This window comes from Tamandua tetradactyla, chromosome 5 (genome assembly GCF_023851605.1).
Source record: "Tamandua tetradactyla isolate mTamTet1 chromosome 5, mTamTet1.pri, whole genome shotgun sequence".
Classification (NCBI taxonomy): Eukaryota; Metazoa; Chordata; class Mammalia; order Pilosa; family Myrmecophagidae; genus Tamandua; species Tamandua tetradactyla.
The window spans coordinates 137,202,999-137,228,788 of record NC_135331.1 but is presented as its reverse complement, the minus strand read 5'-3'; the positions used below and the strand labels follow the sequence as shown (position 1 = coordinate 137,228,788).

The 25,790-nt window shown below is 35.1% G+C and overlaps 1 long non-coding RNA gene across 14 annotated transcripts in view; it reads right to left on the bottom strand.

Annotated features, from left to right (window-relative positions):
- Positions 1-25,790, bottom strand: part of LOC143684898 (uncharacterized) — a 391,441-nt gene that overhangs the window by 291,874 nt on the left and 73,777 nt on the right. The window contains exons 5-6 of one of the 14 annotated variants that reach the window (XR_013176244.1): positions 13,447-13,567; positions 11,513-11,915 (exon numbers count right to left, since the gene is read on the bottom strand). The exons of 12 other annotated variants lie outside the window; for them this stretch is intronic. This is a non-coding gene — a long non-coding RNA (uncharacterized LOC143684898). Of the gene's footprint in view, positions 1-11,512; positions 11,916-13,446; positions 13,568-25,790 lie in introns of those variants that run through there. One more of the 14 variants, XR_013176247.1, reaches the window with a different exon arrangement.

Sequence of the window (25,790 nt, the reverse complement as noted above, 5' to 3'; positions counted from 1 at the left end):
CATAGCAAATACCTTTCCTTTACCTAAATTCCATATCTAAATAAAGCTATGTTTATTACTTATGTCCGTTGAGCACACCTTTAACTGGACCAAGAAGGGAATGCAGGTGTCATGATAACTAATTGGAAACTTCATGAAGTTTCTATGAAATGAGGTGTGAGCTATTGTTCTCAGTCCAGAAAGCCATAGCTCCAGTCCTTTACAACTGGATTTTAAATACATGAGCAGGACTCACTTTAGAAACATTCCATATGATAGAGGGAAAACTGCTAATATGTCATGATCTAGCTTATAGTATCTCAGATCTTTGGTTAATTAAAGCTCTTTAAAACAAGCCTTTCTAGAGAGTCGATAGATTCTGTTGTTTGTGAATTGAAATGAGCTAGCTCTTCTGTGATGTCAACTTCATATCCCACAGTGGTCCCAAAGTCTTCTCACTCTTTCTCAATGCCTTTGAGAGCTTGAATGTGCACAAACCAAAACTCCATGGAATCACAGGTGAGAAAATGAAGAGAGAGCTAACTACTTCTCCTTATCCAAGTAGGTGTATTGCTGATGTTTTCCAACTACATAGTCTATTCAATATCCTTTCTTGGGCATAGGCTAACTAAGAACACATATCAACCTAGTCTAGTAATAGAAAAGAAAAAGCAATAATAATTTGTTTTCTTTCAAAGATCTGAGGATTATTCCATGCTAAATGCAAACTATCTCTTAAGTTCAGGACATTTTGTGTTATGTTTCTATTTATGCATGCACAATTTCAATACATAATTTGAAAATAAATCTAGGTTCTTTTGTTCTGATTCTCTTGTGCCAGAATTAATTCATGGTATTCACATCACACTTGCCATTACTTGGTAGATTTTCTATCAAAAAAGCCAATTTAATTTTCCCATCTTAGGGATCTCCTAGACTATAATTAAGGAAATAGCATATCAGTACTTTTATTAGAAAATATACTTAATATGAGTTTGAAATATATAAATTTGAAAGTATTACACTGACTAACAAGCCATTGTGAATGAATACTAACAACATCGGCACATCAGGAACAGATAGCACTTACTGTACACCATCTGCGTACCAAGCATTTGCTGGAACACTTCACATAAGATATATTCATACTTTATACAAGGCCACTGTTTCCAGATTCTGTTAATATTTGTTCCATTTCTACATCCAAGTGATAATACAGAGGAAAGTTTTATTTTTCTTTCTTTAATGTACAAAATAACTGCAGCAAAGGGCATGACTCTGGTTTTACAAAAATTAAAATAACAGTTTAAGTTGGTAGAACTGGGTCAAATATCTTTATATATCATAATTTTCCCCTCAAAAATATTTTCTCAGAAATTACAATACATCATATAGACTAGCATTAGAGGTTTTGAATTATTTCATACTCTATCTCATTTGAGTCTCATAGTCACTCTTTGACGCATACATGTTATTCAAGTGAGACAATAATATTTGACTGGTCTTTCAAAAATATCTAGCTCATTTTTCAAGATGAGAAAACAGACATGAACGATGTTAAAGTGCTTAGACAAGTTCACATAGCCTCTAAGAGAAAAGAAAGTAGATAAATTCTTTCATCTCTAATACCATGCCCTTTCCTCTATGGAAAACCACAACAAACACTTGAATCTATCCTTATCTATAAAAGTCTAAGAATACATTGCTCTCATTTCTTAAAAACCACTTAGGAATTTGTGCTAAACATCAACATCCCTCTTCTTCTCTCTGTTTGTGAGCTAAAACTATAAACAGCATGAGACTGACCTTCAGCTAGCATACCAGAAAGCATTCTAAAATTGTCCTTCAAAGCAGTCACCTTGAGACTCTTTAGTCCCATTACAAGCATACCTACTGATCAAAATATATTTAAAATGATTTGGGAATTATTTTGAAAGCCAGGTTAGAAGCCACAAAAGAATATTGCTTTCTTTACTCAATAGTTATACCTCATTTTTAAAAATCAGCAACAGTTTCATCATTCATTTTATTCACCAGGTGAGGCTTTGATTTCTTTGGCCTTTCCTCAAATAGGATATATTCACTCAAAGTATGAAAAAAATCATTGTTAAATATGATTTTTGAAGTTCTCCATGGTTTCAGGGTAAAATTCTACAAAAGAAATTCCAAGAATGACTTGTCCAAAGGCAGCATCCCTGAAAAGATCATGGAGTCTGCCAAGGTGATGTCTTTGATGGAAGTAACTTTCTTTTATGTATAAATTTTTAAATTTTATTCAAAGTGAGTTCTTGTACTTTACAGTCACATGGCATGTGCAACATTAGTTTGTATAAAACGGTGCCTAAGGAGAGATTTTACATAGATATTCCCTAAAGAGGGGAGGCTATTCTCATGACCACCAAAATCAAGTACCCTAGAGGAAGTGAATTTTTTTTTAACTAGCAACCGTTCAACTGCCAAATAGCTTCCGCTTCTTACAATTTAGTAAGCTTCAATTTAATATACCAATTTCCCATTATGCCACTTTTAAGGGAAGAGATCATCTTAACCCCGGCCGAACATTTCAATAAATTGTACACTATAGAAATGCTAAGGTCATAACACCTCTTTCCTTCCACAGAAGTAATACTTTTCTGACAAGTTAATGAAGCATCTCTTTCCCATATGAAATGTCAGTTGGCATTCCTTCCTCAAGCAAGTGAACTTCCAAGTGTTTCTTCATGTGACCCTCAAAATACCTTTTAACACTTTTCTTATGAATGATGTCAGCTGGTATGCAAGCCACTTGGTACATTCCCAGACCCTTTAAAAATAATTCCATCATATTGGCTAATCCTAGGGGTCTCTCCAGAACTAAGTACACTTGTAAAACTATTCATAAAAAAAGTCTTCTATTTCTATCTCTACTTCCATTAATACCCTGGTTATATTTTACTTGGACTAAAAAGCAACTCAAATCTCAAACCTTGAATATTGGTCCATTTGTCAACTGCACCAAGCAGCCTATTCTCTGCACCCTCATCCTTCTTTACTAATAAATTTGATCAAGGCAAATTTTCCTTTGTGAAATCATAAACCAAATTTTTCTTCTATCCTCCCAATGCTTGCATTTGGCTTAATTATCTGTTAATTAACCACTCAGATCTTTAAAAGTCCTAACTTCTTTTTCCTAGTCGATCTACATATATATTCTTTAAAAGCTTGTCAACAGTCAGTTGAAATGTTTAGTCTTGCTTGAAATTAATTTTCCACTTTTATTGTTCCAATTATTTGGCAAGTTTTATGGCTTTATAATTATTCCCCAGAACCCTCTGAACCTGTTATGCTTTTCATGTTTGTACTCGATGTGTTGTTTCCTTAGTAACACAATGCCTCTGCTGATTGTTCCATGAGATTTTGGAAGTGAACATGTACGAAATAAAAATATGAAAATGGCTGTTGTAGACTGTGATGTTCTGATGATCCCCCAGACACTTTTTAGAATATAGTTGCTATCAGAAGATACAGCTTTCAATCTAAACACAGTTACCACTTGATCCAGCAATTCTACTCCTAGGTGTGTAACCAAGAGTAATAAATATATGGCCACACACACACAAAGAAATGTACATGAATGCTCATACCCCCATTATTCATAATATCCTGAACTAAGTAAAATGCCCAACAACTGATGAACATATTAAGTGTTGTATGTCCATACAAGGGAATATTATTGGGCAATAAAAAGAAATAAAGTATTGATACATGCTACAATGTGAATGAAATTTGAAAACATTATGCTAAGTGAAAGAAGCCAGACACAAAATGTCATATATTGTATGATGCCATTTATCTGAAGTGCCTAGATTATACAAATTCACAGATTTATCCAGTGGCGGTCTAGGGCCAAAACAGGAGGAATAGGGTGTTTGGAGCTGATGGCTAAGGTATGTGGGGTGTCCTTTTATGGCACTGAAAATATTCTTAGATTGATTGTGATGATGGATGCACAACTCTGTGGACATACCAAAAGCTAATGAGTTGTATACTTCAGGTGAATTGTATAGTAAGTGAATTTATCTCAATAAAGCAGTTAAAAAAAAGAAGACAGGAAAAGACTGAACAATAATTTTTTTTAAAAAAAGACTCTTTCCTGGTGACTTGCCTTTTCCTGCAATAAATATACATTTTTGATGACTGAAAAAAAATTATAAAATTCGTATTTAGCCTAAACTAAATATAGGTCAAATAGAAGAGAATAGTCAGATGTTCAAAATATAATAAGTATACATTAACAGTTATTTAAAATTTTCAGAATGTGTCTAACCTTTAAAAAAAAAAAAGGGAAACTAATCCTGCCAAAATAAGGAATCTGCTTACTTCAGGTCTGAACAAGCAAATGCATATATGTTGAAATCTATGGTCAAATCTGGCATTACAGAATCAATGGTTTCTTTTACCCTTAAAAGAGCAGCTATAAGCAGGTTACCTTTTATCTCCAAGGAAATCCAGTTATTTTGTTGATTTCTACTGTTTGGGCAAACAAAATTTCCCACAGATTCCTGTTCCTAAACTTGTCAGTTAATCAATGAATTGTTTTTCTCACTTTTCCCAATGGAGGATATAGATGAGCATGACTTTCTATGACCATCTACTTTTCGAAAATTTAAGAAATCAAAAATGAAAGAAATCCTTTCTCTTCTCTAGTTAGCTAAACTATCAAATGGAAGCAGACCTTTCTGGGAAATAATATTCTGATCTGCCAAATAAATTCACAAAATTGACAACTGTAATTGTGGTAATAAGAGATCACATACAATATATTTTCCATTCAAGTTCAGATATTTTCTAAAGCATTCAGTGCCAACATTAATTTTGCTTCCCACCTAGAAGTTACTGAGCATTAAAAAAAAAAAACAGTTATATAGAGTTTGCTAAATAACCAGTGATATAACAATGACTTAATGATATCCTGGTGAATGCTGACATCATTATGTGAGAAAATAAGTTAGGGTAAAAGAAATCAATAGAAAAAGCATAAAGACAGGACACAATATTTCCAGGGCCTAATTGTATGACAAAAATCAATAAGTATGGTGAAGCTGAGGTTTTTCAGTCAATAATTATTGACTCAGAACTCAAAAATGTCCTGGGTGCTGGCATAACCAGTGAACAAAATAGAAAAAAAAAATCCCTGCTTTTAAGACCATTTTAATTCTAATTTTTATAAGACACAAACACATTCCTTGCTCTTTCCATTCTCACAATGTATAATGAAACTTAATCAGGATCAAAATGTCCCTGTCTGAAATTTCATCTGGTGCCACTTAGGAAACCTAACATCATGAATGGTATTAAATCACTTTAAACTGCTGCTTGGATACATAGACAAATCAGATGCACTCAATATGACAACCACCTTTTTACACAACTTGCAAATCATGGTCCTAAAAATATTACTCCTTCTATTACACTGTGAGGAAAAATAGTGGCAAAGCTATTATATTATATTATAGAAAGTAACTTTCTATTTCTGAAAGTTCTGATACCTGGATTGGTTTTAGAGCAAGGGGAGTATGTAAGATATGAGTTTGTTGGGGGATAAGTGTACAGGTAGACTCTTAGTACTTCTTTTCTTTTTTTGCATGGGCAAGCACCGGGAATCAAACCCAGTCTTCGGCATGGCAGGTGAGGACAATTAGTATTTTCTGTGGTGGAATGGAAAATTCATGGAACCAAAAGACATGCAGATCATGGGAAAATCTCAAATTTTGGAACCATGTTGACAAGTTCCTTTAAAAGGCAAGGTGAACTACTGTCATATTTAATCCTAAAACAACTGTGAATCCATGATTCTCTTTACAAAACCTGAGACTACAACTCCTGACCTAAACCTAAATGACCAAGGATTAGATAGTGTTTTACACTACAGGAAAGAGTAAACCATGAGTTGAAAAGATAAATAATCCCAGACTCCTCTTTCATTCCAACACTCATCCTTTCCGTAGCTTACGTATTTTGAAAATCTGATCATTTAAAAAAGGTTGTGGGAATAAGATCAAGATGATGGAAAAAGAAACTCCTAGGTTCCATTCTCCTACAGCAACAATAAAAGCCTGCAGAAATTAATAGTCCCAATTTTCTCAGAGCTTTGGAAAATAGTTAAAGGGTTGTAGTAACTGGGTGAGCCTAGATTCAAGAAAAGGGAAACTTAGAAGCAGTATGAAAATCTTGCAGTACTTTATTGACCTCTCCCCCATTCCTTTCTTGCTTGCTGTAGTATCAGTCTACACTCATGGTCTCTGGTCTGGAGGGAGAAAAGATACCTTTATGCACATTCTAGGGTGAACATAAACCTGTACTAATCTACCAGGTGTTAGCTTGAAAGACTGATCCAGGAAATCCCTCCCTGTCTCACCAGTCCAAGACTTGCTCTGGACATAAAAGTGGCTGGCAGCCCTCTAAAATGCCTTAAGAAAACTGTAAACTACAGCTGCCTGGGGCAAAGGATTTCCACTTGAAACATAAAATATAGGCTGTGAATTTTGCAAGGGGAATTGGTGGCATACAGAGTACCATGTACACATGTATGAGAAAGAGGGAATTGATAAGACGCTTTGAACCACATATCCAGGACAAGATACATGCAGAGAAAAGGCCTGAAAGGACTCTGATTTTGCCTTGGGCTGTTCTTTAGGCCCAGAGTAAACTGGCTAACTGCTGAAGGAGAGCATTAGCATAGAACTAATCTGAAAAGACTGAAAAAGGGGTTTTCTATTGTATTTGTTTTGTTTTGTTTGCTAGCTCCTGGAATTCAAGGTGATTTCTGTAAAAACAGTAACTGAATACAAGCTTAAAGAAAAGAGACTTCAGTTCTTTAAAGATACAAACTTCGAATAGTGTGGGAAAACCACTAAACAAGACTATTACAGCCTTTAACAATAAAAAGAGAGGGGGATGATCCTGAGAAAGGCGTAGAATATGATTTCCAGAGTTAATATACTAATATACGCAAATGTCCAAATTTTAGCAAGAAGAAGAAGAATCACAAGGCGCATAAAAAATCAGAAAAGATGAACCATACAAAGGAACAAAATAAAGCTGCAGAAACTATAAATGAAAAAAACAGTTATTGGACATACCAGACAAAGGTATCTTTTAAAACTGTCTTAAAAATGTGCAAAGAGTTAAAGGAAAGTACAAATAACTACAAGAAATCAGGAAAATGATACATGAACAAAATGAGAATTTCAGTAAACATGTAAAATTATAAAAAAATAACCCAAAGAGAATATTGGACATGAAAAATAAATTAACTGAAATTTAAAAATTCATGGGGAGGTTCAAAGGCAGGTTGGAGCTGGTAGAAGAATGAATAAGTGAACTCAAAGTCAGGACAATTGAAATTGCTTGGTACGAGGAACAGAAAGTAAAAAGTTGACATAAAGTAAACAGAGCTTAAGAGACATATGAGACAGCATCAATATGCATTTTGGGAGTTTCAAAAAGAGAGGAAAGAAAGAGGCAGAAAGAATAGTTGAATAAATAATGAGTGAAAATTTCCCAAATTTAATGAAATATATGACTATATATATACACACACAAGAAGCTCAATGGACTCCAAATAAGATAAACTCAAAGAGACCTACGGTGAGACAAATTATAATCAAACTGTTAAATGACAAAGACAAAGAGATAATCTTAAAAACTACAATGTGTCATTTACACAGGGTTTCAGTAAGTCTTAAGTGATGCCTATTTCTCTTCAGATGCCATGGAGAAGAGAGGCAGTAAGGTGATATTTAAAGTGCTGAAAGGAAAAAAAGTCATCCAAGAATTTTATATTTGATAAAATTGTTTTCCACAAATGAAGGAAAGTTTAAAACATTCCAGATAAACAAAAGATGAGGGGGTTCACTAACACTAGACATGAGTTCTTTAGGCTCAAAGGAAAGGACACTAAACAATACCTTAACTATGTATAAGGAAATAAATATCTCCAGTGAAACTAGCTACATGAGTAAGTGTAAACGCCAGTACTATTGTACTTCTGATTTGTAACTCCATCTTTTGCTTTTTATATAATCTAAAATACAAATGTACAACAAGTAATTATAAAATCTGCAGTGTTGGGTACACAATGTATAAAGGTGCAATATGTAACAACAACTTGGAGATGAATCTGGGAGTATGGGAACATTACTTGTGTAGGCTATGGAAGGTAAGTTGGTGTCAAATCAAACAAAGTTGTAATAGATTAATAATGCTAAATTTAAGCTCAATAGTAACCACAAACAAAATATCTAAAAACTAATCCAAAAAGAAAATGAGAAAGGGTTCCAAATGGTCCACTACAAAAGATAAATGGAATTCAAATGTAAGAGATGATGAAAGAAAGAAGAAAAAAGATATGATTTTTAAAAGCTAAAGTCCTACATTATCAGTAATTGCTTTAAATTTAAATGGATGAAGCTCACAAAATGGACATTGAAAAAAAGATAGACCCAATTATCTTCTGTTTAAAGAGGTTTACCTTAAATTCAAAGACACAAATAGATTGAAAGAAAGGACAAAAAAATTATTTCATGCAAACAGTAACCAAAAGAGAGTTGGAGTGGCTACACAAATTTCAGATAAAATAGGTGTTGTCAAAAGGAAAAAAGGACAGTATATATTGATAAAAGAGTTACAAGGAAAAAAGGACAATATATATTGATAAAAGAGTAAATTCAACAAGAAAATAAAAAATTATAAACATATATGCATGTAACAAAAGACCCCCAAAATATATGAAGCAAACATTGACATAACTAAAGGGAGAAATAGTTCTACGTTACTAGTAGGAGACTTTAGTACTCCGCTTTTGATCATGAATAGAAAAGCTGGACAGATGATCAATAATGAAATTGTTTTACTTTCCTAGACTGCTCAAGTAAATACCATGCAATGCATTGGCTTAAACAACAGGAATTTATTACCACCCAGTTTTGAAACTAAAAGAAAGCCCAAATCAAGACATCAACAAGGTAATGCTTTTTTCCCTGAAGCCTGCAGTTCTGAGGCTAGCTGCCACCTAGCCAGGTGGGCTACACCTTAACTGAAGTAACCTCATCAAAAGGTCCTACTTACCAATGAATTTACACCCACATTAATGGATTCAGTTTAGGAACATGTTTTTCTAGGGTATGTATAGCTCCAAACCACCACAGAAATAGAACAACACTGAAACCAACTACAGAGCACTTCACCCAACCTCAGCAGAATACACATTCTTTTCAATGTGCACATGGACGTTCTCCAGGGTAGCCCATATAGTACGTTACCAAAAAAAAAAAAAAAGTCTCATAAATGCAAACAGATTGAAATCTGAGTATCTTCTCTGACCAGAAAGAAATTAAGCTAAGGCACAATAACAAAAAAATTAAAAAAATAAAAAAAAACCCTGGAAAAATCACAAATATTTGGGTATTCGAGCAATACGATCTTAAACAACCATGGGCCAAAGAAGAAATCACAAGGTAAATAAGAAAATGCCTTGAGACAAATGAAAACAAAGGTACCATATACCATATACCAAAAGTTATGAGATGCAACAAAGGCACTTCTCAGAAGGAAAGTTATGCTGCAAATGCTTACATTAAAAGGGAATGAAGATCTGAAAGCAGTAACTTAACCTTACAAGGAGAAACTAGAAAAAGAAGAGCAAACTGACTCCAAAATGAGCAGAAGGAAGAAAATAATATAAGAGAGGAGAAAATGAAACATAATAGAAAGACAATAGAGACAATCAATGAAATCAAAGTTTGTTCTTTGAAAGGATCAATAAATTGACAAACCATTAGCCAGACTGACAAATAAAAGAAGAGGAAACAACTGAAATCAGAAACGAAAAGAGGGGCTGCATTACTACAGACCTGGCAGAAATAAAAATGATTATAACAAAATATGCTGAATACCAGTGAATTAGACAAACTAGATGAGATGCAAAAATTCCTAGAAATGCATGAATTATCTAAACTGCATCATGAAGAAACAGAAAATCTTAACAGACCAATGATATATGAAGAGATTGAAGTATGATTACTTCCCAACTTCCCAACAAAGAAAAGCCACCAGTGAAGCTTATTGATAAGTTTTACCACACATTCAAAAGATAATTAACACCAATATTTCTCAGACTCTTTCAAAATATTGAGGAGGAGAAAACACTACCTAATTCATTGTATCAGGCCAGACTTACACCAAAGCCAGATAAGACATCACAAGGAAAAAAATCATAGACTAATATCTCTTTTGTATAATAGGTTCAAAACTCCTCAAGAAAGAAATAACTAGCTAACTGAATCTAACTGCAAGTGAAAAGAATTATACAACAATACTTTTAGCCCTGGACATAAAACCGAGCAAATCCTCTTTAACATTAAATATATTTTAAATTGGGGTTATAAAAGGTTTTGGTTAAATAATCCATCCTTATACTGTGTATTATACTCCAAGCTTTCCAAGTGCTTTCCATTCACCAAACTTGTTTGTCTCTAAGGACAATTACGTGAAGTAGTTTGAGAAATTAACGAATTCTACCTTAGAACATTAGATTTGTCACTTGAGCACGTCAAAAGTAATAGAGCACAAAATTTCAAATAGATTATCTGGGATTGAATCTCACCTCTACCACCACTAGTGTGTGACCTTGTACAAGTTACTTACTCTTTCCACTTCTCAATTTGCAACTCTGTAAAAATTAGGGTAAACATAATATTTACCTCTTAGGGTCCTTTGACGATCAACTAAGATCCTGAACAAAAGCAAGTACATGCAACCATGAAATCTCTTCCCCCCTTATTTTTTAAGAAGTGCTCGTGAAGTTTGTGATTCCTCTGGCTTTTTTTATTGTGGCAACATATATAAAATATTAAATTTCCCACCCTAATCATTTTCAAGCATACAATTTAGTGACATGACATTCACAGTGCTGTTCTACCATCACCACTTCCCATTGCCAAAACGTTTCCACCGCCCAAATGGAAACACTGAAACTCCATCAGGTGGAACATCAACTCCCTTTCTACCTCCCTCCTAGCCCCTGGTATCCTCAATCTTGTTTCTTTCTCTATGAATTTGCATATTCTAGTTAACTCAGGTCAGTTAAATCATACATTATCTTGTCCTTTTGTGTCTGGTTTATTTCACTCAACATGATATCTTCAAGATTCATCCATGTTGTAGCATGTATGGAAAGTTCTTTTATTATGGGCTGAATAATATTCCATTGTATGTATATACCTCATTGTGTTTATCCATTCAACTATTGATAGACACTTGGGTTGCTTTCACCTTTTAGCTATTGTAAAAAATATGAGGGCTTTATAAAATAGTCTATACTCCTATCTATTAAACTCATCCTAGAAATAATGTTCCAAATAAACGTTCTAAAATGATTTTATATAGCTACCTAGGAAATAAAGCATATTCAGTGAAATTGTAGCAGTTTTAGTAAAAGCAATATTTTTAATTGACAAAATTCATATATATAAAATAACATATCTTTCTATAATTGAGCTTAGCTTCAGGGTGGCTGAAGTTTGATTAAGTTCATTTCATTTTTTTTTTCAGTTACTTCAGAATTTTTCTGTCAGGTGAGACATAATCTCAATCAATTCAGAATTTTTTATTCCCTTCCTCTGAGATGCATGAACATGGGAATGGGGACATGACGTTTTGCGTTAAGTTGGTGGTTGACCTTAGGTATGACCATCCCTCCACACCATAATCCACAGATGTGTGCCCTATCTATCTGCTCTGCAGCCACGGAGTCCAAACTTCCTTCTTCTCTGGCATCCCCTCATCACAAGAAAACTCTTCAGGGGCTACTGGCTTCTAATTAACTCCTGCACTCCTTTGAGGGCCAGATATTCTGGGATCTTGACTGGATTGGTGCCTCTCCATGTTATCAGACACTGGGGGTGGAGGGGAAAACACAGGATCATGTTCATTTTCCCGAGCTATAATACAGAGGTTTTTAATGAGTCTCCTCATCCCCAAAACTTCCAAATCTCACTCTCGTCTTCCCTTTAAAGCTTTCCCAACCCCCTTTGAGACTTTACATCTAATCTAGCAGATGTGGTTTATAAAAAAAATTATTTCTGTGATGTCATTAGTAGGCACTGGATTCAACAAACAATAGCTGCAAGCAAAATAGACCCAAACTGAATGATTTATACCTTAATCAAAATGCATTCACAACAAGTGGGATGCATTTTCAAAACCACTACATAACTGTCTCTATGTTTTTCTGAAAGGAAAAGCCATTAACTGTTGGTAAATTCCATCAAGTTTAACTTTCCTAGATAAAATATAAGGCTTTTCTGTTCTTCAGCATACAATATCTCATACCTAGTAACTTCTCAATAAATGACCACTAGAAGAATACCATCCTCTTGAAGAAACTTTTTCCAAATAATTTGTCATGGTGTTCTATTCAGAACCTGAACAGCTATATTAATTTTTGATAGTGTCTCCACTACATCTAACTCTTCTAGCTTGAGGTCATATAAATCCAAAACAGTTTGGTTCTCCAGGTAAACAGTAACTCTGGAATTTAGGTTTGTGTTTGTTTTGTTTAGACTTGGCATCAAAATGAAAGACTGCTTAGTAAAACCCAGACATTTCCAAAAGGAGAAATGGAGAAGGGAAGATTCTGCTGAGCTCCTAAAAATATAGGCCCTTATAAAATACTTTTTTGTTCCACTTTACTACAATATGCTATTTTGCTATGTTACTCACATAGCCAGAAATCACAGGCATCATGAATTGGAGTCACCTGGGTGCCAAATGAGGTACTTATGACCACTTTCCTATTCAAGGTGGCCTTGGGAACTATAATCCCTTCATTAGCTGTTTAATTGTCCTGGGAATAACCCAAGTCAATATTTTTATTTCCTGTTTTCGCCTGCCAGTGGTGAGCATTTTTCTCCCTTTTTTGAACGTCTAACTAAATTTAACCTGGTAGTTATGACAAGACAGACATGCAAGAAGCTGCCCAGGCCAAATGAACTGGAAAACTCTAACAATCTAAAATATGCCTTTTTGTCTTCAAGGAAATCTTAAAGTTCTGAAGCTCTTCCCCATGACCTAATTCCATTGTGATGCTATAATTAGATTTTTTAAATTTCCAAACTTCTATAGACTTAAAATCTCTCCTAAAATATTTCAATTCTATAATATAAGAAGGTAAAAAAAGTGTGCATTTATTTTGACAAATTAATTGTAACACATACCTTGTATCCATCACTTTTTAGTTCAGGTTACAGAAAGCACATGAAGCAGGACATGCCAACTAACTTCAAATGAAATCCCCTTCAATTTCACACACCTAAAATTTCTTTTCATACAAAGAGTCTTTGAAACATTTATAGTTTCTTGTTGGCATCTTTTTATGACCTAATACCCAATTAGACTCAGGAAGGGATTTTAAGCCATCATACTCACATGTAAACAATTTTTTACCTATTCAACATGTGGCTTTTTTCTAATACAAAAATACTTGAAAATATTGGTTTTCATAATCATTTTCTGCATTTCTTCTTTTCTTTTTCCACGCAAATAGACCCTATAAAACACATATACAAAAGTAAACAACCTGTTTCTTTTATATAATGTAATAAAATATTAATACCCCCCCAAATGTGCTTGCTGTGGATTGGAAACTCAAACTTGTTAGAACTGGATGTACTGTAAGAATAAATAGGTCTTTCCTTTAGTGCTTTTTAAAATATGCATGATGTAAATGAGCTTGATTTCCCAGCCTGAGTCGTCTAGGAGAACTGAATTAGAAATAAACAGCTGGGTCAAAGGGAGATGAATGTTGGGAGCAGGTGATGAGTGGGAGTTCTTTCTGGAATAGGTAAAGCACACTTCCAGTGAAAGAGACAAGGTAAATATACTTTATTGATTGTATAGTAAGTGATTGAGTCATTGTGGCAAACAGACCGTCAGTTCCAGGGACATCTAAAGCCAAGAGTTCATAATACCTCTGAGTTATGACAAGCTTTCTTCAATCGCTTGACTTCGTTAGACTCAATTCCCATCTACACCCATCTATCTATGCCTATCATAAAGTGTGTGTGTATATATGTGTATGCTCTTTTCTAACCTTTACTCAATTTGAAGAATAGTGCCAGACACAATGGTTTGATTTTGCAAGTGGCCATTTGTGTATTTGAAATAACTCCTCAATGCAGTAGAACTCTGAAAAATTACCCCCAAAATGCAATATTTCATGACTTTCAAAAGAGTTTCTATATAGTACATGTATAAATTCTATGTATGTATGTAATGAACGCACATTCATAAAAGGAATTCTCTGCTATTAAAATAGTATTTTCACCCTTGCAATAATGCCAGTTAATATTTATTGAGCACTACAAGATGTCAAACATTGTTGTAAGCGCTTTGCTCATATAATCACTTAATCCTGACAACAACCCTATAAGCAGCTAATAAGTGGTACAGCCAACATTTGACCCCAAGCAGTTGGACTCCAGAGCACACAGTAGTGCTGCAATAATATGCAGTAACTTATTTTATCAAGTTATATAGGTACTATTACATACATTTTTTAGACAAGAAATTGAGCCTTGGGGGGTAAATATTTTCACGCTTTCTCTGCTAACAAGTGATACATACTGTGATTCAAGCCTAATCTTTTTTATTCTAAAATCCATGTACATAACCACTTATGAGTTTGTAAAACCACTGTAGTCTCTAAATCCAGGGCCACTGCTTAAAATGTGAAATGTGAAAATGTGAAACGTGACCATCAAACACAGCAGAACTAAAAGTGACCAAGTGATATAACTACTGTGACCCACACCACAATGAGGTGACCCGACCCCAAATAGGACCAGTGTTTCCTCAACACTAAGCACAGGTTGGTGGTCCCAGGCTAAGTCTCCCATCTGACCCAGGGCTGCATTGTCAACACTGTAGGTGGCCTTTATTTTCCTTATTTTTACTAATCCCCATAGCAGTTTCTCTGTCTCCAGGAGTGGCCACAGGCTAGCCATAAGGAAATTCAACCCAGAGGCCCAAAACTGGATTCAAAACAGGAACTTCCCTCAAGTCTGAATCAGGAAATGCATCCCTACAGAGCTCTTTGATCCTGCAAGAGGGAACCCACTAGCATAAAAGAAAAAAGAAGTAGATCAGAGAAAATAAATCCTTTGTTGCTGAAGATCTTGTCCTTCTAGATGAGCTTTCTGGATTTCAGAGTATCTGCTTCCTGCTGAGCTTAGATAAGCTTGTCCTCTGCCCCCTACACAAATGAGTAGAATAATTTTGAATTCAAACATAAAAGCATAACAGCAGGCCACAGAGTCCACAGCAATCAGGCGTGCTGGGAGACCCAGCTAGTTCATACACCATATGTGCCCTGCTTATCCATCTGGTTCTTTGGAAAAGGCCCAATAAACAGTAAAAGCAAATAGCAGAGTAGAGTTTTGGCCTTGGTCTTGAAGCACACACTACCTCAACTTCCAGAGTTCCTTCTTAAATCATTTGAGTAATAAATAATTTTCTATAAATTATAAGCAACCCAATCTATATAAAGTTTAAAAAGAGAAGAGACACTCCCAAAGTTACATCTGATTATCAGAATATTCCCCTTATTTCAATCCCTCCATTTAACAATATTACTGCATGACGCAAAACCTGAAATTCACTGAGACCATGGAAACATATAACTTAACTACACGTGAAATCAAATCAAAATCAATCACAATTTATAGACTACCAGGAAAGCCTTAACGTTAAACTATTTCTTTGACCCAGGATAGGGCTTACCCATTTAAACAAAAGTTAAAACAATAAATTTCAATGTAATAAGAAGAATCCATAATCTCTGAAAGGTCTACATCTTAATTGTGTTTTCTATCATTTCTACTTTGATTAACTTTACTTTCTGAAACTGACATATCTCTGTGGATAACACTATCACTGAATTTAGCATATATATGTGTAAGTTCATTTCAAAAGAACAAACATCAGCCTGGGCCTGTACCTGGTTTCCCAGCCTCAGCATTAACACTTTAGACAAGAATTCTTTGTTGTCAGGAACTGTCCTGTGCATTCTAGGATGTTTAGCAGCATCTCTGACTACAATCTACTAAATGCCAGTAGTACTCCCAACCCAGTTGTGATAACCCAAAATCAGTTGTCCCCAAAAACATGGGGTAAGGGGTCATAATCACCCCGAGTTGAGAGCCATTGTCTATATTATATTATGAACCAGTTTTGAATACTGATCATTTTCATGAATACACAATCATTCAGTAGTTGCTATTATCAATACTAATGGTAAAAGGCAATGATTAGGCCAATTACTGAATCATTTAACTTCTAAGCTCATAAAAAATGATGCTATGATTTTTCACTTTCTGAATATCATGTAAATGCAGACAAATATCTGTGTATATTATATAATGTAATAAATATATAATATAAATATACATACAATGCAACTAAACCTTGAAATTCTTAAAATCTGAATTTTCAAAATTACTCCTAAGTCTGCTGATGAGGCTGCATGCTTCACCCAAAAAGAATATGGTGTTTTCCCTTAGAATTCAATGAAGTGTACAAAAACCCAAAATGTAGACAGTTAATGCAATTTAAAAATATATTTACAATTTGAATCATTTAAACCTATACTTTTGTCTCTCCCAGTGGCTAGGCTTGATAGGAGGAGGTAGTATGGTGAATCAGATCAACATGGTTATTTGCTAGAAAATGTCTCTTAATGGTTGAGGAGAAAAAAGAGAGAAAGAAGAGATTACTGCCAATATTTGGTATCAGGGAATGGTTTCTATAGAATGGGTGGATATGAGCAAAAAAATCTGAAGAAATGCATTGTCAGAAAAGTATAAGCTATGTTAAGACAAGTGAAAACAGTTTAATTAGTTCTGAATTATGGAGTTGTAAGTTCTGTACAGGGCAAATAGGTTAAGGGGTTGGGGAAAGAGACATGGTAAGAAGTCAGGAATAAGAAAAAACAGTTGGCATGAAATCATAGAGGGCATTGTATGTCAGATTAATGAGAATGACTTGTTCTGTGAGTAATAGAAGTCATTGAAGAAGGGATCAGAATGAGATCAGATTAGGCATTAAGGAAATATTTTGATTCAAACTTCACATCAATCCTCACACACCCTAAGTACTTGACTTTCATTACCTACCAGTGGAATCTGGTCTAATAAGGAGCTCTCTGATTTGGAGATCTAGGAGATCTAGGATACAGTCACTGTTGTGATTCATGTGCTCTTCAGTTTCTTTTTCCCCTGAGTGCTAATAACTGGCTGCTTTTATTTTTAAGACCATATCTAACGTATTCCAAATTCTAGAAACCAAGCCCTGGCTTTTTCCCTTTATTAATAGGCCTACAGATACTACTGACGTAACAGGGCTGAGACTCTTTGAAACTGTCCTGATTCTCCACAGGAAATAGAATCCAAATTCTATGGCCAGGGCTTGCTCTGACAGGCACAATTTCTCTCTCAGTGCCTGAGTGCATCTTTCAGTATTTCTTGATCTGGCTTCTACACGGCCATGCTCTTCTGGATCCCTGAGTTAGCTCTCCTTGATACTCACTGGTTGGCCTACAGTTATTCCCTACTTCCTGTTTCCCTCTCCTGCAGATACTGGGTTTTGCAAGGGTCTTTCCCTACTCCTTGTACAACAAAGTAGGCAGGTCTATTTAAGACTCAGTGCCAAGTCTTTTCTGCCTCAGTGAGGTTAATTGTCCATGTACAGCTGGGCATGTGATGAGAGATAATTTGCAGGGGGGAATAACAGATGGGAGGGGAGAGAGACGCAGCAGAAAGACTAGTGAGGGTTAGAAGCTTGTGGGAAGATGGTAGATTAGGAAGCTTCAGGAATCAGTCCCTTCATGAGAACTATTAAACAGGCAGGAACAGTATGAACCAACTATTTTGAAACTCCACAGTCCAGTAGAACAGTCTATTGCATCTAGGGAACAGCAGGAGAAAAAGACTGTTGCTTTCTCCTTAATGCAGTTTCTGTTGCCCGTTCCCCACTCCCACATCACAAAGCAGTAGGGTTCGGCCTCTGACATAGCTTGCTGATACCAGAAAAAGACATAAAAATCCAGTTCCTAAGATGGGGAAAGGAGGGATGTAGCCAGATCACTAATCACTGCATTTAATGGCAACCTGGGGCCTGGCTATAAGGGCAGCCTTTGTTACACCCATCCAGGTCAAACACAGTGGAGAAGACTTAAAGACAGTAGGCTTCCTCAGAGCTGTAGAGGATTGAAGAGCTGTATTGGCTGGGCAGTTTCCAAGTCAAGAAAATAGCAGCTTTGGGGAGCCATAGAAGAAGCTCCTGGAGCCCAGTCTGGCCCTAATCTCTTCTCCTCCCCACAGCAGTTTGCAGCTGAGTGGTGCTCCCTTGTGAGTCCCTGGCCTTGCTCTGACTGGTAAAACTAATATGGGAAACTCCTCTTCAGGGTGCCCCTACTCCTGAAATTTACTGTGAAGGCAAAAGCAACTTGACACAATGAATGCAATGTAAGAAACCACTGATGAAGATGGCCTGGGACAAAGGCTTTCTTGTTTTAAGTCCACAAGTGGAACACCCAAGAGAGGGAAAAGATCTGACTCAATGGAAGTAGAGGGGACATTCAAATCACCAGGAATGGGGATCTCCTAAGGCCACTAGGAGACACAAGCCCAGAACAAGACAGAGGCCAAGAAAAGACAGGAAGGAACCTGTACTTTACATTCAACTTGGGTGGAATGTCCTGTTAGGAGGGCTGGCAGTCAAGAAAATCTCTGCCATATGATCACCTGGTTACAAATGCGAGAAACAGACATCTCAGTTATTGATAGAGAAATAGAAATTTTTAAAATAAACCATAACCGAACTATTGGAGTTGAAGACCACAATAACTAAAATGAAAAAAAATCCTAGGAGGGTTTCAACAACTGATTGGTATTGGCAGAAGAAAGAATCACAAAGTTGAGACAAAGCAATTAAAGTGAAACAGGCTGAGGAGCAGAAAGGAAAACGAATTATTAAAAAGGGAAATCACCTAAGAGACTTCTAAAACATCAAGCATACCAAGATATGCATTATGGGGGACCCATAAGGAAAAGAGAGAAAGGGGAAGAAAGGACATTCAAAGAAATAATGACAGAAAACTTCCCATACATAGCAGAAGATATGGGTATGCAAATCCAAGAAGCCCAGAGACCAGCTGTCAGTGATTCTTGGCTCCTCTGCCATGTAGTAAGGCACTTAGTAGCATCTGCTGGTCTCTCTCTTCTCTTCTGGGTTTCACTAATTTCAGCTCCTTGCTTCTGCGACTTTTTTTTTTCTTTCTCTTTCTGTAATTATTCCATTTATAAAGGATTCCATTAATAGAACAAAGACCCATCCTGAAAGAGGTGAGCCATACCTTAACTGAAGTGTCCTCATCAAAAGGTCTTACTTACAATGGGTCCATACCACTGGAATCGATGAGATTTAAGAATATGGTTTTTTTCTGAGGTACATACAGATTTTAACCACCACAGTCTTGTAGAATAAATTAGGGAGTGCTGCCCCTCTTTAAATTTTTGTAATAATTTGCGCAGGATTAGTGTTAATTCTTCTTATAATGCTTGGTAAAATTCTCCTGTGAAGCCATCTGGTCTGGGGCTTTTCTTTGTTGGGAGGTTTTTCATTGTCGATTCACTCTTTACAAGTTATTGGTTGTGGACATTTTCTATTTCTTCTTGAGTCAGTGTAGGTATTTTGGGTGTTTCTAGAAACTTGTCAATTTCATCTAGGCTATTTAATTTGTTAGTATAGAGCTGTTCATGTTACCGTTTATAGTCCTTTTTATTTCAATGAGGTGATTAGTGTTCCTCTTTTCATTTCTGATTTTAGTTATTTGTCTATTCTCTCCTTTTTCTTCACCAATCTAGCTAAACGTTTGGCAATTTTATTGATCTTTACAAAGAATGAACTTTTGGTTTTATTGATTCTCTCTATTGTGTGCGTGTTTTTTAAAATTCTCTATTTCATTTTTCTCTGCTCTCATCTTTGTTATTTACTTCCTTCTGCTCACTTTGGGTTTCATTTGCACTTTTTCAAGTTCTTTCAGTTTTGAAGTTAGGTATCTGATTTGAAATCTTTCTTGTTTCTGAATGGAAGCACTTAGAAGTATAATTTTCCCTCTCCACACTGTCTTTGCAGCATCCTATAAGTTTTAGTACTGCTGTATTTCATTTTCATATTAGTCTCAAGATATTGCCTTATTTCCCTTGTGTTTTCATCTTTAACTCATTGGTTAAGAGTATATTGTTTAATTTCCACATATTTATCACATCTATTAATTTTCTTTTTCTCCCTCTATTATTGATTTTTAGTTCATTCCATTATGGTCAGGTTATATATCTGGTACTAGAATAAGTATTAAGAATAAATATCTATGGAATTACACAACACAAACTGTGTACCCCAAATTAAACCATGGACTATAGTTAATAATACTAGTATAAAAATGCACTTTCATCAATTTTGACAAATGCACTACCAATGCAAAGTGTTAATAATAGGGTGGTATATGGATATCCTGTTTTTTATGCATGATTGTTCTGTAAACCCACAACTTCTCTAATTAAGGAAAGAAGAGGCTAGTGAGGAACCTGTGAGCAATACTGAGGATGGCCTGAACTATATTAATAATGTTCTATAAAAAAACTAGAAAGATACATTTAATGCAAAGACAATATTTTTATATTTTTTTGCATGCCTTCATAATAAATACTATACATAAAACCCCTTATTGATATTCTAAACTTACTATTTTAACCTAGGATCATTTTTCAGCAAAGTTCTTATAATATTGCTTTGCTGAAATCATCAGTCTCTCTTTTTTTCCAGATGTTACATTTCCTTTAAATAACTAGAAATATGTCAGGTCAAATTAGCCCTTCCCTTTCAAAAGTGAAAAGTTCCAGTGAGCAGAGACAATTTCCTATGGCAAATTGCTTAATAAAGTGCTGTCTCTTGAGAACTGAACCTTAAACTAGAAAAGAGACTCAATGTTTAACATCTCCTTCAGTAAACTGAATTCTTCCTCCAGTCACTTAAAATTATTTCTGGTTTAACCACAACTCATCACACTCTACAAACTGGGATTCCTTCTTTACTCCCCAATTTAATTAAGAACAAGACAAAGCAACAAAAAAATAATGGGCTCTGCTAAAATAATCTAGCTTAGTGCTATCATAATGTGTCATTATTTTACTTTGACTTCAATGATGACATTTTACTCCCATTTAGACAGACTGGAGTGACTCTTGACCTTGGCTTTCAAGATTATAAAATGAAAATGCATACACATTAATATAAATGAAGTGCTTACAACAATGCCTGGTATATAGTAAGCAGTATGTAAGTGCTTGCTGTTATTCTTATCAAACCCTAGACCCCACTCAAAACCAATTAAATCCAAATATCTAGAGATAAGGTTCAGGCATCAGTATCTTTGGGTTCAGTCAATAGTATTTTTTCAAAGTTCTCCATATGATTCCAATAAGCAACCAGTATTGAGAAACAGTGACATTAAACCAAATGTCACTAAAACAAATTTCAGACTTGAATCTCAAAAAAGCTGACTAGCTTTTTGAAATCCCACTGATAACAACAAAAAGAAAAAGAAAAAAAAAAAAATCTGCCAGGCACTGTTTGTGGCAGAGAATTCGCAATAAATGAGTGCTCCTCAAACAACTAACCATCATTTAGGTAAAATAAACCATATCCAAATAAATACAAGGAAATTATTTAAGGGTAAGAATAGTGATTTTAGGAAGAGTAGGAATTAGTATAAGAAGGGTCAGTCAATCTTAACTGGATTAAAAGGGAGGCTGACAGAGAAGAGAGATCTTGAACTGACCCTTGAGGAACGAATGGGACTGTATTAGGTAGAAAAGGAAAGGACACATATACTAGACAAGGGGAAAGATAAATGTAAAAGTTATGCAGGGAGGAAAATGGCATAGTATTTAAGAACCCAAGAGGAATTTAAGGAGTTAAAACAGATATAATGATGATGAAGCTGAACAGATTGGAAGAGGCTGTAAATCTAGGCCAAGACATCATGACTACATTGTCCTGTAGGTAAGAAGGATCCACAGGTGCACTAAGAAATAGAGTAACATAATCATATCTGCAAATTACATCTCTTTTGTCTCCATTTGCCAAGAACAGCAATCATATACCTTTATAAACCCACACATACAGGCTCTCATATAATCATGCTGACATGGTAGTTAAAACCAACTTCTCCTTTGTGCCTTCACTCAATTCTTTTGAGTAATAAAGGCAAAATACTTGAGAAGTTAAAATTTTAATCATAAGCCAAACAAAACCAAAAAAGTTGCTCTACAAGTCTCATTTTCTTAGTTTCACTCCATGGAAGTAAACAGAGGAAATTATTTTCTATGTTTAAGTGTTGACTTCTACATTAGACCCATCCAATAGTCTATATAAAATTACACTGTAAAATTGCCTAAATAAATAGGTAAAAGTGTGAAATTCATAGATGAAAAAATTACCCCAAAAGAAATTATATTTGGAAAGGGATACCTTGAAATTGTGTATCTCTTAATAGAATATTGGAGAGTTTTCTTCAAACATAAGACTATACCGAAGTTTATTTGAGGTGGAAGATGAAGTATCACATAAAAAATAACAATAGAAAATATTTCTTGAATCCTTAGTATGAGATTTTTAATTTGCTCATTGCCCTCACAACAATCCTGTCAGTACTATCTTTAATAGATATAACTATATCGCTTTTATAGTGTGCCCATTTGATTGTGAAAACCTTGTGGCTGACACTCCCTTTATCCAATGTGTGGACAGGTGAGTGGAAAGAAAATAAAGACAAAAAACAAATACCAAGGGGGATAAAGGACATTAGATGTTTTAGGTATTCTTTTTCATTTTACTTTTACTTTTATTCTCATATCTATTTTTTTTTTTTTTGAGTAATGAAAATGATCAAAAATTGATTGTGGTGATGAATGCACAACTGTATGAAACTCTGAACCACTGATTGTACACTTTAGATAATTACATGGCATGTGAATATATCTCAAAATTGCATTAAAGATAAAAAGAAGAGAAGCCAGAGGTAAAGAAAAAAAAAAGGACAAACAAATAGCTTGGATAAATTCTAAATGAGATGTAGAAATTTTAAGCTGCAATAGGTTCTTAACACACTCCCCATAATGAACTGCTTACTCTGAATCAAATGACAATTTCCTAAGAAACTTCAATAAAATGCCTAGGGGAAAAACCCAGCATCTTTGTACAAATATGTGCCATATAATTTCATTTTTACTAATAAATACGCATATATAAATGAACTATTTATATTATATAGATACATGTATACATATCTATGTATGTATAAAACATGCTGTATATTTATATATATATGTATCTTGTTTAAATTTCATATGTATCTTGTTAAAATGCTACAGTTTTTTCCTACTAAATCCTCATGAATTTAAAGAAAAAAAAAAAAAGAACTTTTAAGAAGTTGATATTTTACCCTACTTATAACCTAAGAAGTTAACTTGTTACAATTTCATCAATGCTGGCAGAATACACAAGACTCCTGAGTCAGAGACAATGAACTTAAATACTCACAGCAATAGCAGCAGCCAGAATATCAGCATTTTTTTTTTTTGCCAGTTTTCCAAATCCCAATTCCCACAGAGCAACAAAAATAGTCAGGTAATACCTGTATCTCAGTGGATTGTGTTATAGGAATTTTATTTTATCTTGTTTTGGAGGAAGGCACAGTCTCATCCAAGGCTGCAAGCAAATCTGTCCTTTTCTTTGGAAGGACATCACTGTCTTCAAAGGCTGTTCATGATACAAACATATTTACAAAGATAGTCTGGAACAAAGACAGCCAGTGCCTCTGCTTGCAAGATGTGGAAAAACATAAGAGAACCATGGAGATTGTCTCCCAAAACTAAGTCACCCAAGTTCCCACAATTAGTAAATGATAAACCCAGGATTTGAACCTAAGTCCATCTTATTTGAAGAGCAGAGCTCTATGCAAAAGGATCATGAAGGAAATCATGATGGATACCCCATCCATGGGGTAGTCACATGGATACCCATGTGAAACTCAAGAATCTAAACCTTCCAGTCATTTTAGAAGAACCAAAACACTTCCAAGAAGCGTTAACTGTCAACATTGATTAGGAAATTGTGATTTCTAAAAGTGAGAAAGTGAAAGACAAAACCCCTGTAGGACCAAAGATCTTTTTATACAGTGAGGAAAATTTTAAGGACATAGCAAGTATAATAGTGCCAGAACCATTGGTATAAGGAAAAAATAATCTACAAGATTCTTGGATGTTTTCTCCAGATGTTGGGTTTTCACCCTAGTCTGACTTATACTGTAGAGGAAAGGTATTTAAATACTATATCAATAGAATACCTGTGGATATTATTTTCCTACTATAATTATTTTGGACCATAGGGCTCTGTATTCAGAAAACATAAATTTAAATAATGGAAAACATAATCAGAATTTATGTCTTCCTTCAGTCTAAGGAATCAGGGAATTTCTTACTTTGTTATTCATAAGGAAGCAATGTTCCTGTTTTAACAAAAGCCTGCATCTGCTCTTGTGCAAGCTCCTTCTGGCTGCACTAAGCTTTTCAAGGGCTGATTGTGGATGCGTGTGCAAAGCCACACCCTCTCCTGGTTAGAACATCTGTCATTCCTGTCTGTCTCATCCCTAAACTGCTGCTCAGGACCTCCTTCGAGAAAGAATCTGTGCTGCTACAGTTTGGTGTCAAAGTCAGTGACAATACCTACTCCCCACAAATGCCTGTGTGCTTGGACCCAAGGCCACTAGATAAGGATAAAAAATGGACTTTCACCTGTTCACTACCCATATCTAATTATTTGATCATGGCAATGTCCACAGCTAAAGGTAAATAGTGTTTACTGACCTCCTAGAATAGTAGTTCTGCCTTGGAAAAGGGAACCAGTTTCATCCAGTCTTAACATTTAAATATCAAAGGTAAGCCTCAGCAGAAATGCTGACTGTAAGAGTTATAGACAAGGCTATGTAAAGGCCAAAGACTCGTTTCTGCACACTGCAAAGGCAAGTTTCCTGTTTCATGCTCCGTAAGCAGCCATCCTCAACAAATGGGATCCTTTTCTACTTCTGAGAAACAAAGTGTTAAATCTGACATGGGTCAGTGAAATCATTTTTTGCTTTAGAGCATGCCTTAAAAGAGGAGGAGATTGAGATTTTCTTCCAGGATTTGAAATCTGTCCTGAATCCACGGCCCATGTGGATGCTGGTATGCTGCTTGGTATTTGGGGATTTCTTGCTGATGAATATAATACAGCCAAAGCCTTGCTTGGCTGCAAAGAGAAACCAGAGAAAAAATAAAGATGTGCTTTCGTTGGTAACATATTGTGGGGTCAGGATGTTGTTCTAGTGACTCACTTGAAAAAAAAAATGTGGTAGGAAAACTAAATTGAAGCACATGACAGAGAGCTATGGGGCTTTTGTTTAACAATAATTCCAGCCAACTAACTGACCAGAGTTCTTTTTATATAGGCTGGGTCTACAAGATGCCAAAATATTCAGTAAATGTGACTCTAAAATTTGGTTCAGTAACCTATTTTGTTTGTTTTTCTTTCTTTATTTTAATGTATCTTCTATAATCATAATTCATGGCATATGCATTCCTATATAGGCATGTTTCCCACCTCTGTGATATTCC